Source organism: Augochlora pura, chromosome 7 (assembly GCF_028453695.1).
Source record: "Augochlora pura isolate Apur16 chromosome 7, APUR_v2.2.1, whole genome shotgun sequence".
In the NCBI taxonomy this organism is placed as follows: Eukaryota; Metazoa; Arthropoda; class Insecta; order Hymenoptera; family Halictidae; genus Augochlora; species Augochlora pura.
The window spans coordinates 8,429,490-8,439,320 of NC_135778.1; positions in this window are offsets into that span (position 1 = coordinate 8,429,490).

The window sequence follows — 9,831 nt, forward strand, 5'->3', positions numbered from 1 at the left end:
AACCAAGCGATTAATCGCTATCGCAACAACGATTTTTACGATTTCCTGTCGATTACACGGCCTCGAAGTGGCGCCCCTACGGGAATACGTTTCACTCGACGTCGATGCGCTGAAAGCTTCTTAATTAACGGAATAAATTGTTATCTGGAAGGAGAGACCCGGGGAATACGCGTCCCGATTTCGTAATGAATTTTTATGCCTACGGCTTTTAATGGTCCGTGTGTCGACTCTCGATGCCGAAAGTCCGGGGTGGTCGGTAGCGATCTCGTTATGGTCGATCCTCGCGAAAAAAAAGAAAGAAGAGAGAGAACGAAAGAAAAAAAAAGACGGGTTTGCATAAAGGTAATCGAGCCGGCTGACGACTAATTCTTTTCGCAGCGAGTGGTATATCGTTCCTCACGCTAATAAAAAAAAAAAGGGCTGTATAAATTTATTGATTGTTCGCCGCCGGATGGAAGACAGTCAATTATTGAGAAATGGCTTTCAGCATCGGAGCTAATTTACATTTTAAAGCCCGACACGGCACGAAAGACTGCGCGCGCGCGCGCCCCCGTCGTTCTTAAGAAATCCAGCGAAAAGTCAAAGCAACGTCGCAGAGCAATGTGTATTTTAACCGTGGGTATTCTGCGAATTCTGATTAAATTTGTGGCGAATGTTTCAAATAAATCGCTGATAGAATATCGGCGCAATTGTTTCTAGTTTCTTGGAATGGTTATTTTTGTTTAGAAGCGAATGAGAGTGAGGGATCCATAGAGATCACAATTTATCGTTGATGATCGTCATTGTTCTATTATTTTAATATTTATATTTTATTACTAAATATATTATTTTGTTGTGATTATTATACATATAATTATAGGACTAACATAAATTAAGGATCAAACGTGATAGTTAATTTTTCTTACGTTGTATGTAGTACGCTAAATTTTAAAAATAAAATATCCTAAATAGTTGTAATATAACTGGCTTTTTATTTTACTCTTCTTTATTAACCAAGCTGTTCGAAGCGAATAGAAAGGATTAAAAAGACTGCCACAAAATACTAAACATTGAGTATATATTATTTTTACTTGATTTGGTATCTTAGCTTTCTCCAATTACCCTGAATTCAACCCTATCGAAGACACCTGCATATTTTAGTAACGATTTAGCGAAATTCGCCACTGTTGCGTCGCGTCGAGCACCGAATGCGATACACAGGCCGCAACCATAAACGCCTGCCGTTCGGTGCCGCCATCTGTCGACCGGTGGACTGCCGGCAGAAAATTCAACGCAAACAATCCTGACCGGTGAACCCTTTCGGGGAACGTTTCCTCGCCCTCGAGGCAACCCTTTCGAAACACTCGATCCCTCGACAAAACGCCTGCAAAGGGCACTTATATTAGGGTGTCCCTTAAGTTCCTTCCTTTCCTTTTTATGCGAAATCAATGGACGATATTTGTTGCTTAAGATTGATTTAAACCATCCCACTTATTATCCTTTTTCTAGTTTTATAAGCGCGATGGTTGTTTATTCGTTATACTGATTTAACTGTGAAATTACAGTTATCGTATGTTTGATAAGTATTGTTAAATTATTTTATATTCATCTAAATTTTTTTTTTCTATTAACCCTTTGCACTCGAAGCCATTTTAAGCTTAGATCCAAAAATTGCTATTTTGGCCAGCTATAGTATAGTACTTAATATAATTTGCTACATGATATTGATCCTCGTGATTCGTAAAACTGTAATGCGTTTAACAGAAGGGTATTTAATAACGTCAACATTATTTTGTTAATTATATAACAATCTTCATTGGTGCTTCAGAGGCGCCACTCGCGTGCAAAGGGTTGATCAACAATAGATTTATATTCATTTAACGATTTTTAAATGTTTGTAGCATGTTTTAGAATTTCTCGAATTAGCGCACAGAAATAGATTAAAAGCATGAAAACCGAAGTACATATTAGGGTGTCCCATAACTTCCTTCCTCTTTTTGTTACAAAACTAATAGTCGATATTTATTATTTAAGGCTGATTTATTATGTTATATGCGATCCTTCTTCTTTTAGGAAACCCTAATTATGCCATCTTTCCAAAACAGCTCAGACTTACTTGCAAAACATTCATCGAGCCGCGTTTTCATTTCGCTCTCGGATTTCTCGGATTTATCACGGAGAGAATTGTTTAACAAGAGAAACAAGTAATAATCGGACGGGACACGGTCCGGGGAGTTGGTAGGATCAGGTGGAACGTCCCAATCAAACTGGAAGAGTTTCTGTCTCGCGTCGTCGCGATGAAAAACGACGCCTCGTCGGTGTCGCCGATTCTGCCCGTTTTCTGGCCACGGCGGCTTTCAATTTATCCAGTCGATCGCAATATTTTGCAGAATCGATCGTTTCACCTTGCGGAAGGAGCTCGTAGCGCGCTACACCTTTCCAGTGCCGGCAAACGGGCGGAAGAACTTTCTTCGGACCAAGTCCTGGCTTCGCGACGGTCGAAAGTCGATTTTCCTTGGACCGAATGCGTTTTCGATGCGCGTTTTCATGTAAAATTCAAGTCTCGTCTCCGGTGACTTGGCTCTTTCAAAAAGGATTTGTTTCGTGTCGCTGAAGAAGCGAGTCGCGCGTAGAGACGCGGTTCGTAAAGTCGGTCTCCGTGAATTGGTTTGGAAGACGAAGTTCGTACCGATTCGTATGTTCCATCTTGATTAAATAATTGTGTACCGTTTCGATGAAAATCGCCTGCGGCTCGAGATCATACACAGCGTGGTACAGAAAGAACTTATAGGATACCCTAATACCTGCGAAACAGGGCGACTTGAATCTCCCCGCGACAAAGGGTGGGTCGCGGAAGGGTTCGCGCGCTGGAAAACCCGGGAACGCGTCCGGCTTTTTAATTGAACCACAATGGCCGCGTAATGTCGCGGCGGACGGGTCGCAGCCGTCTGATCGCTTGGCTCGAATTGGCATGGTTTCCCGTGAAAAGAAAGCCGAGATACGCCGGCGATGCGTCTTCGTCGACGTATCTCGGCGACAGCTCGAGCGACAGCTGTCGCGGACGGAAATTGCGACATCTTGCAAACGACTCGCGATGCTCAGAGGCCGCCGTGCCGCAGAAAAAGAAAACCGGGCCCGTGTTGTTGCGTGACCACGCTTACTTTTCCAACTACGGGTCCCTCTGACCCCTTTTAGCGCGCGGCGTTTCTGGCGCCGGAAACCGCAACCGGGCCCTTTTTACCCTGCGACCACCGCGTAACCTCGTTCTCTGTAGATTAGTCTTGCTGTTAAATGGTGTCGACAGGCGAGTCTTAGGTTATTATTAAAACATAGACTCTGGTCAATTTTCATCCCCTTCGTTTCTTGACGAGTTGAATATAATCGATAATATCGTAAGGAATGCTCTTTAATTTTTTTTAATCTATAATTTTGTTGTTTAAGTTATAGTTTTCTCTTTTAGTTAGTTATATGGTAATATAAATAAGTTTATAAAAAGTTAATTATAAGTTTAATTATTGGATTTATCGGCAATTTGAAAATCAGACTCCACCCCAATGGATATTTTTAAAAATTTTTCTTCAACAAATAGGCAGACCTTTTTTCGCAAACAATTACCCTAACAACAGTACATATCTAATCCAATATACAATAATTTTCTCCCTGAAAAATTGAAAAAAGTTACGAAGCAACAACCTCTCGACTAAAGACCAATCTGATCAATATAGCAGCGTTAAAGTAGCTTCCACAAGAACTCCTGTTGCTCAGCCATTTGTCAATACCACTGAACCAAAAAATTCCCAAACAATCACCAACAAATGTACTTTCGATCCACCTAATTGTTTAAAAAAGATCTCCGCCAGCTTCCTCAGAAAAAAATGGCAAACATCATATATACACGCGATCGTCGTTCGCCGACCGAATTGGGCCCGTCCAGTAACAGAGCGCCTCTTCGCTCTCGGGGCCCCGTTTTTCTGTATGAATATTCATTTGGAAGCGGTAGGCCATGGGTCGGTCGGCCACGTGACCGCAGAAGTCCTTGGCGGACAGCGAACACGAAGTCGGCCGTCGTTTTTGCGTGCCGCACAGAAGACGGGCAGACGCGTTTCCTGCTCTCACTTTTCGCCGGCGGGTCACTCGGTCTCTAGAGATGATGACGGCGAGCGGCTCGCGATGCTCTCTTTATCCAGTCCTGGGATCGTCGATCACGATCTATGCAGACGCCACACGCGTCCCGAGCCTCGCCGGCTAATAAGGCCCGCCGCGCCGCGCCGAGCGGAGCCGCGGCGCCGATTGAGCCTTCGCACGTTAATGAGTCGAGCGTCGCCTCCTCGTTTCTTCTCCCGGCGCGGCAGCCAATTACACGCGAGCAGGGCCCCGGCTGCTAGCTATATCTCCGTCGGACGGCCGCGGAAGGGTGGATACACAAGGTGGTAAATCGTAATTACATTGATGAAAGTAATTAGGGGAGGGTTCGAGTCGGTCCGCTGCCGAATAAGGTCGGCGGGCCGGGAGCGTACGCGATGGGGGCCGATCAGGCTCGCCGGAAATTCGTATATGTATATTTATACCTAATTTGCGATCGTTAGAACGGCCTATCTTTGCGCACTTGCTGCGCCCAACAACTCTTGTAACACTGAAATTTAACAGGTTTATTGCCTGGCGTCACACGCCTCTGACCATCGCGATCCCGATCGCGCTCTCCGCCTGCGCGGCAAGGTCGGGCCTCGTTTTAATCACGCAGTGGTTTATCGCGAGACGCTGCGGAAATTAGCATCCGAGACACGCCCAGGTCCCCTTAAATTATCAACCGCGAAAGTCGACGCTCGTTGATGCTCGTTCTACGGTCTGGAGAGTGTTCTTAGGCCACCTGCTTCCTTCGATTTCCACGTCAATGGTGCTAGGGTAGGTTTGATAATTGTACTGGTACTCTTTGGTTACTGTGCCCTCGATGTAATTTTATTTATAGTTAAAATGAACGTTATCGAATTCAATTTTTTAATATGTTGATTGAAGATATTGATGAACAGAAAAAAGTTGTTGCAGATCATCTCAGAAATCCCTCACATCCCTAAAGTACCATAATTTTGCTAAATCCTGTATAGTATGTATAAAATAATAGGAGAAAAATTGACCGTTTTCGGCGAAGTATATTTAAACGATAAAAATATCGCAGCACCGCGAATTAGAAACATCCGAGTGAAATCAATTACACAGTCCGGCGCGCGAGGGTAGAGAGAGAGAGAGAGAGAGAGAAAGAGAGAGAGAGAGATATCGAAACGATTGCGAGTCGGAAGCAAGGTCGTGATAAATGGACTCGAAACATCGGCGGGCTCCTCGCGCCGTCCACATTATAAATCATTTTTCTTTTGTGCGCGCGCGTTTTTTTTTCTATTTTTCCCGCGGCGACGCGTGAAACGAAGACAGCAACGAAACGCCGGAATTCCGGCACTTTTCCAGTTCGTTAGCCGACGAAAACGGATCTCGACCCGTCTCTTAGTCAACGTTCAAATGAACCGATTCATTTCCGAGCAATCAAATATTATTTATACCGTATTATAATTATTTGTTTCTGTGGTTACGAAAACCTTTGATATGGAGACAGAGATAAGAAATAAAGTAAAATAAAAATGGCTGTTATTAAATTATAGAAAAATTGAATGTGTCGAATATAAGGTTGAGAGATAATAGATATTTCAAGTAGTAAATTGATTGTATAAATATCGGCATATTAAATGTATAATATATTTAATTAGGTGTGTGATTTTATTTCTTATTTTCTTAACGTCCATGTATAAAGTAAGAAAAAATATTAAAATATAATAAAAAATAAGATACAAATATTTATGGTCCATTTATTATACCAAAAATTTATTTTCTCCAACTTCAATTATTATTCCATAGATATTTAAATATTTTTACTAAGTCTGCTCGCATCGAATCTACGACACAACGTTCCACCTTGAACAATGCACTGCAATATTCAAATAAAAAAGGGTCCATCAATGGCGGAGGATATAAAAAAAAATCGTAGAGACCTTCGACTCGAATTGTTCTCATTTTAGCAATTATTGCTAACCCTGAACAATTGTTTTATTAGAAGGTTTTTCGACGGCTCGCTGAAATAGATGTCGAGGTAACGATAGTTCTCCAAGATGGCGGAATACCGGGCTCCGGCGCGGGCGCCTCGCTCCTCTTTTATCAAATTGCACGTTCCGTGGCGAAACAAACAACAATCGTCAGCATCGATGGACCACGTCCAAAGTAGCCCGAGTCACGCGACGAACGCACGTTTCTCTTCCTGTCTTCTTTGTTCGCTAACCGAGCCGCCGCGGCCTCGCCGTTTCGTAATATTTCCGCAGCCGTGCTCCGTCTCGTTTCAAAACATGTTTCTTTTTCGCTGTTCCCCCCTCCTCCTCTTCTTCCACGCCGGCATCCGTCGACGACGATCGTTACGCGACGCGTCGAATCGTTTCATTTCTCGTATCGCAGATCGTAATATCGCCGAAAACATTCGAATAACCCCGCGAGAAAGAATCGTGCGACTATAAATTTAGGCTTCGGATCAATAAACTGTAGTATGGAATTTTTCAGACTGTCTCCATTTACATACTGTTTAGCCCACAAAAACTACGCATACGTCGTACAAAACAATTGCGAAATTAAATGAAGTAAAATATAAAATTTTATAAAATATAGAAGATTTATTTCAGATTTCCAGTGGCAGTGGCTTCGACCGCAAAGGGTTAATAGTCTCTAACGTCCGAGAGGTAGTGGGGAAGTTACGAAAATGCGGTAAAATTCGAGCGCGTGATTATGGTTGTGACTAGTCTCAATTTGGAATCATACAATTCAGAGCTGTTCAACGTGCTTCGCGCGGTGGGCAATGGAACAGCCACGCGCCGAGGGCGAACCTACTGGCAACGTCTTATCGCTGACGTCAGAGAAGAAAAACTCAAGTGTTTACGTTTTTCATGCTGGGGTTCGTTCTATTTCTCTTAATCCCGACATTATTTATGACAGGTCGCTGTCACATTCCTCAGCCGAACAACGTGTAATGGCAATACCGTCCTAAAACTGCTCAAAATCTGCCCGAGCTTTTACGGGCTAAATAGTATATAAATGAAGACAGGCTGAAATATTCCATAACAGAGTTTATGAATTCTAAAGATCAGAATATGTTTAAGACAGACATTTCTGTATTGATATCTTGTTGAAAAGGGTGTAGGAAAGCAAACGGGGCATATTTTGATTAAATCAACAGTTTTTGAAAAAAGATATACAGTTTTATATATTTACGTATACATCCGACATTTCATATGCACCAACCTAATACATTGTACACTTTTTATGAGAATTTTGGTGCGCGACGTGACAAGTCGAAAACCGGAAGCATGTCGCCGCTCGAAAATGGTAAGGTCTGAAATGCGTGTAAAATACTGCGGACTGAAATGCGTGTAAAATCTGTCGAAAATTTTTTCCGCGAATGGAATTACATGAATTTAAGGAGAATGAGTCTAGTTTAAAATGGGCTGAAGCGATTGGATGTACGATTTTTTGGTGGCGTTTTATCGAGCTTAGAATGGGACCTTAAGAGCCAGGTGATACTGTAAGAAACAGAATCGAGTCCTGTTCAACTTGCACGCGTCTTTGTTTAATAAAATAGTAATAAAAAATGACACCGCGATTTTGTTTATATGGTTTTAAAGAGGATTCTTCAGTCTTTAAAACTACGTTAATTTTAACAAATACAAAAATTTTCCAAAGTTTTTACCAAAATTCAAACTTACGCTACTTTTTCAAGAAAAAATGCGACTGTTTTCTTTCCATTTCTTTATTCTACATCGCGGAAAAATTTTTTGAGGTAAAATGACTGATGCCTTTCAAAAGTAGAAAGTCCAAGCTTCAAAATGAGTCCAGTGCCATCATCCTACCATTTTTTCGCGTCGCATAGCAGCTCGAGTAAAAGCACCACCGCGACCAATGGATTCCTGTCATAAACATATTAAATGAATCCGGCGAAAGTGTATCAACCAGAACGCGTTACACGAGGCTGAAAGCTAGGCCATGACAATGCTTTCGTGACCGGTGGCTCGTGTGTCGCCGTAAAGGAAGACAATTATCGCTGGAACGGACGCCATACACACATATGTAGGTAGCGTGCATCGCCGTGCCGGAAACGGCGCGGACGTTACTTTGTCCCGTATCGTTTTATAGATTCGTGACATTCGACGGGAATTACCCTGATAACGACGGATAACGAGGCCCGGTAATTATAGAAACACGTATTACAGAAAAGACGGTGGGGAGAGGAGGAGGGAAAATCATCAGCCGGTTATCGCGCGATCGGCGTTGTACGCGAACGGGGAGCCGCTTCTAAAACACTCGAGTGCCTATTATTCCATTTAGGCTGCGGTAATTACGGCGAGCATTATAGCCCGGCCGGTTACATTGAACCTCGCCCATTCATCGCCGTATATGACGCAATAAAGTCATTATTATTATTATTATTATCATTCCGCTAGTAATTCCCTGTCCCGTCACGGTGGCCACCGGCTTCTTCGCAATATTGTCGCCCGCTCCATTGTTCGCGCCGATCGTTTCGTCGAATTTTGATAAAGCCTCGCTCTTAAATGCTCTTTTCATCCTTTTTTATCGTTTCCGACGCATTTCGGAGGTTATCGCAGATGCTATAATTATTAATAACGAGAGGTAATCGTGGGAAACACGTGGAGAAACGGAAAATCTTTTATTTAATGATTGCTATGTATGAGGATTTTTATTTCGATTCTGCTTTTGCTATACTATAATTTAAGCAATAGATAAATAAATAAATAAATATACATATACATTGTTATTATAAGACATAAATTGTATAAGATACATGACATATCATGATACGATATGTCACATGATCGTATGAGTTATATGATTTATATTATTCATAACGTTGCATAAATTACATGATTTGTATAATTATAAAAATAACAATCTGCTTCAAGGTTATGTCAAAGTCATACATAAATTGTTAATAGCTAATAATAAATACTAGTTGTTCTCAAGCTGTCTTTATTCAAGCTGTCTTCAATATATTTATACAACTCACATTAAACATATCATAATAAATATATTGTTCCTGATAGTGCCCAGCGTGTAGTTTATTTAGTTACTCCCGTAAAATCACAGCAGCAATAAAGCGGCAACGGCAAAATAGAGCAAAGTATCGCGGATTAGAATCACGGAGAGGCGACAATCGAGCGCGCGTCCATCAGACGCGGTCCGGCACGGTATTCGTTCCCGAGGCGATTGTCATCGGAGGAATAAATAATCGCGTCGCGTAACGAACGTCTCCCTTGTCCGGTGCCCCTGGAAACGCAGTAACGAACGGACCACCGTTAATACTCGTACCGTTGACCAGCGTATTTCAGCCCGGGGAGATCTAGGCTGGATCTATAGAGACAGAGAGAGAGAGAGAGAGAGAGAACGTGCTCCCTAACGACGACGCGGGGATCCTACGGTGGACCCCATAAATTCTCGCGAAATTAGTACGGTTTAGCCCGGAGGGGGTGTTGCTCGGTACCGCGACGCCGGAAAAACCTTCCAGCTAGAAATTTATAGTCGGCCATCGGGGCCCGCGGTACACTGTCATGGGACTGGTCAGTGACGATGGAAATATCCCTCGTACGCAATATACTAAGGGTACCGATACGTAATATATTAAGGATACTAGTACGTAATATACTAAGGGTACTGATACGCACCATACTGAGGATACCAGTGAGCGATATAATAAGGGTACTAATTCGCAATAGTACCAAGCCAGGGTACAGCCTCCGTAGTCCAGTTATATTAAGG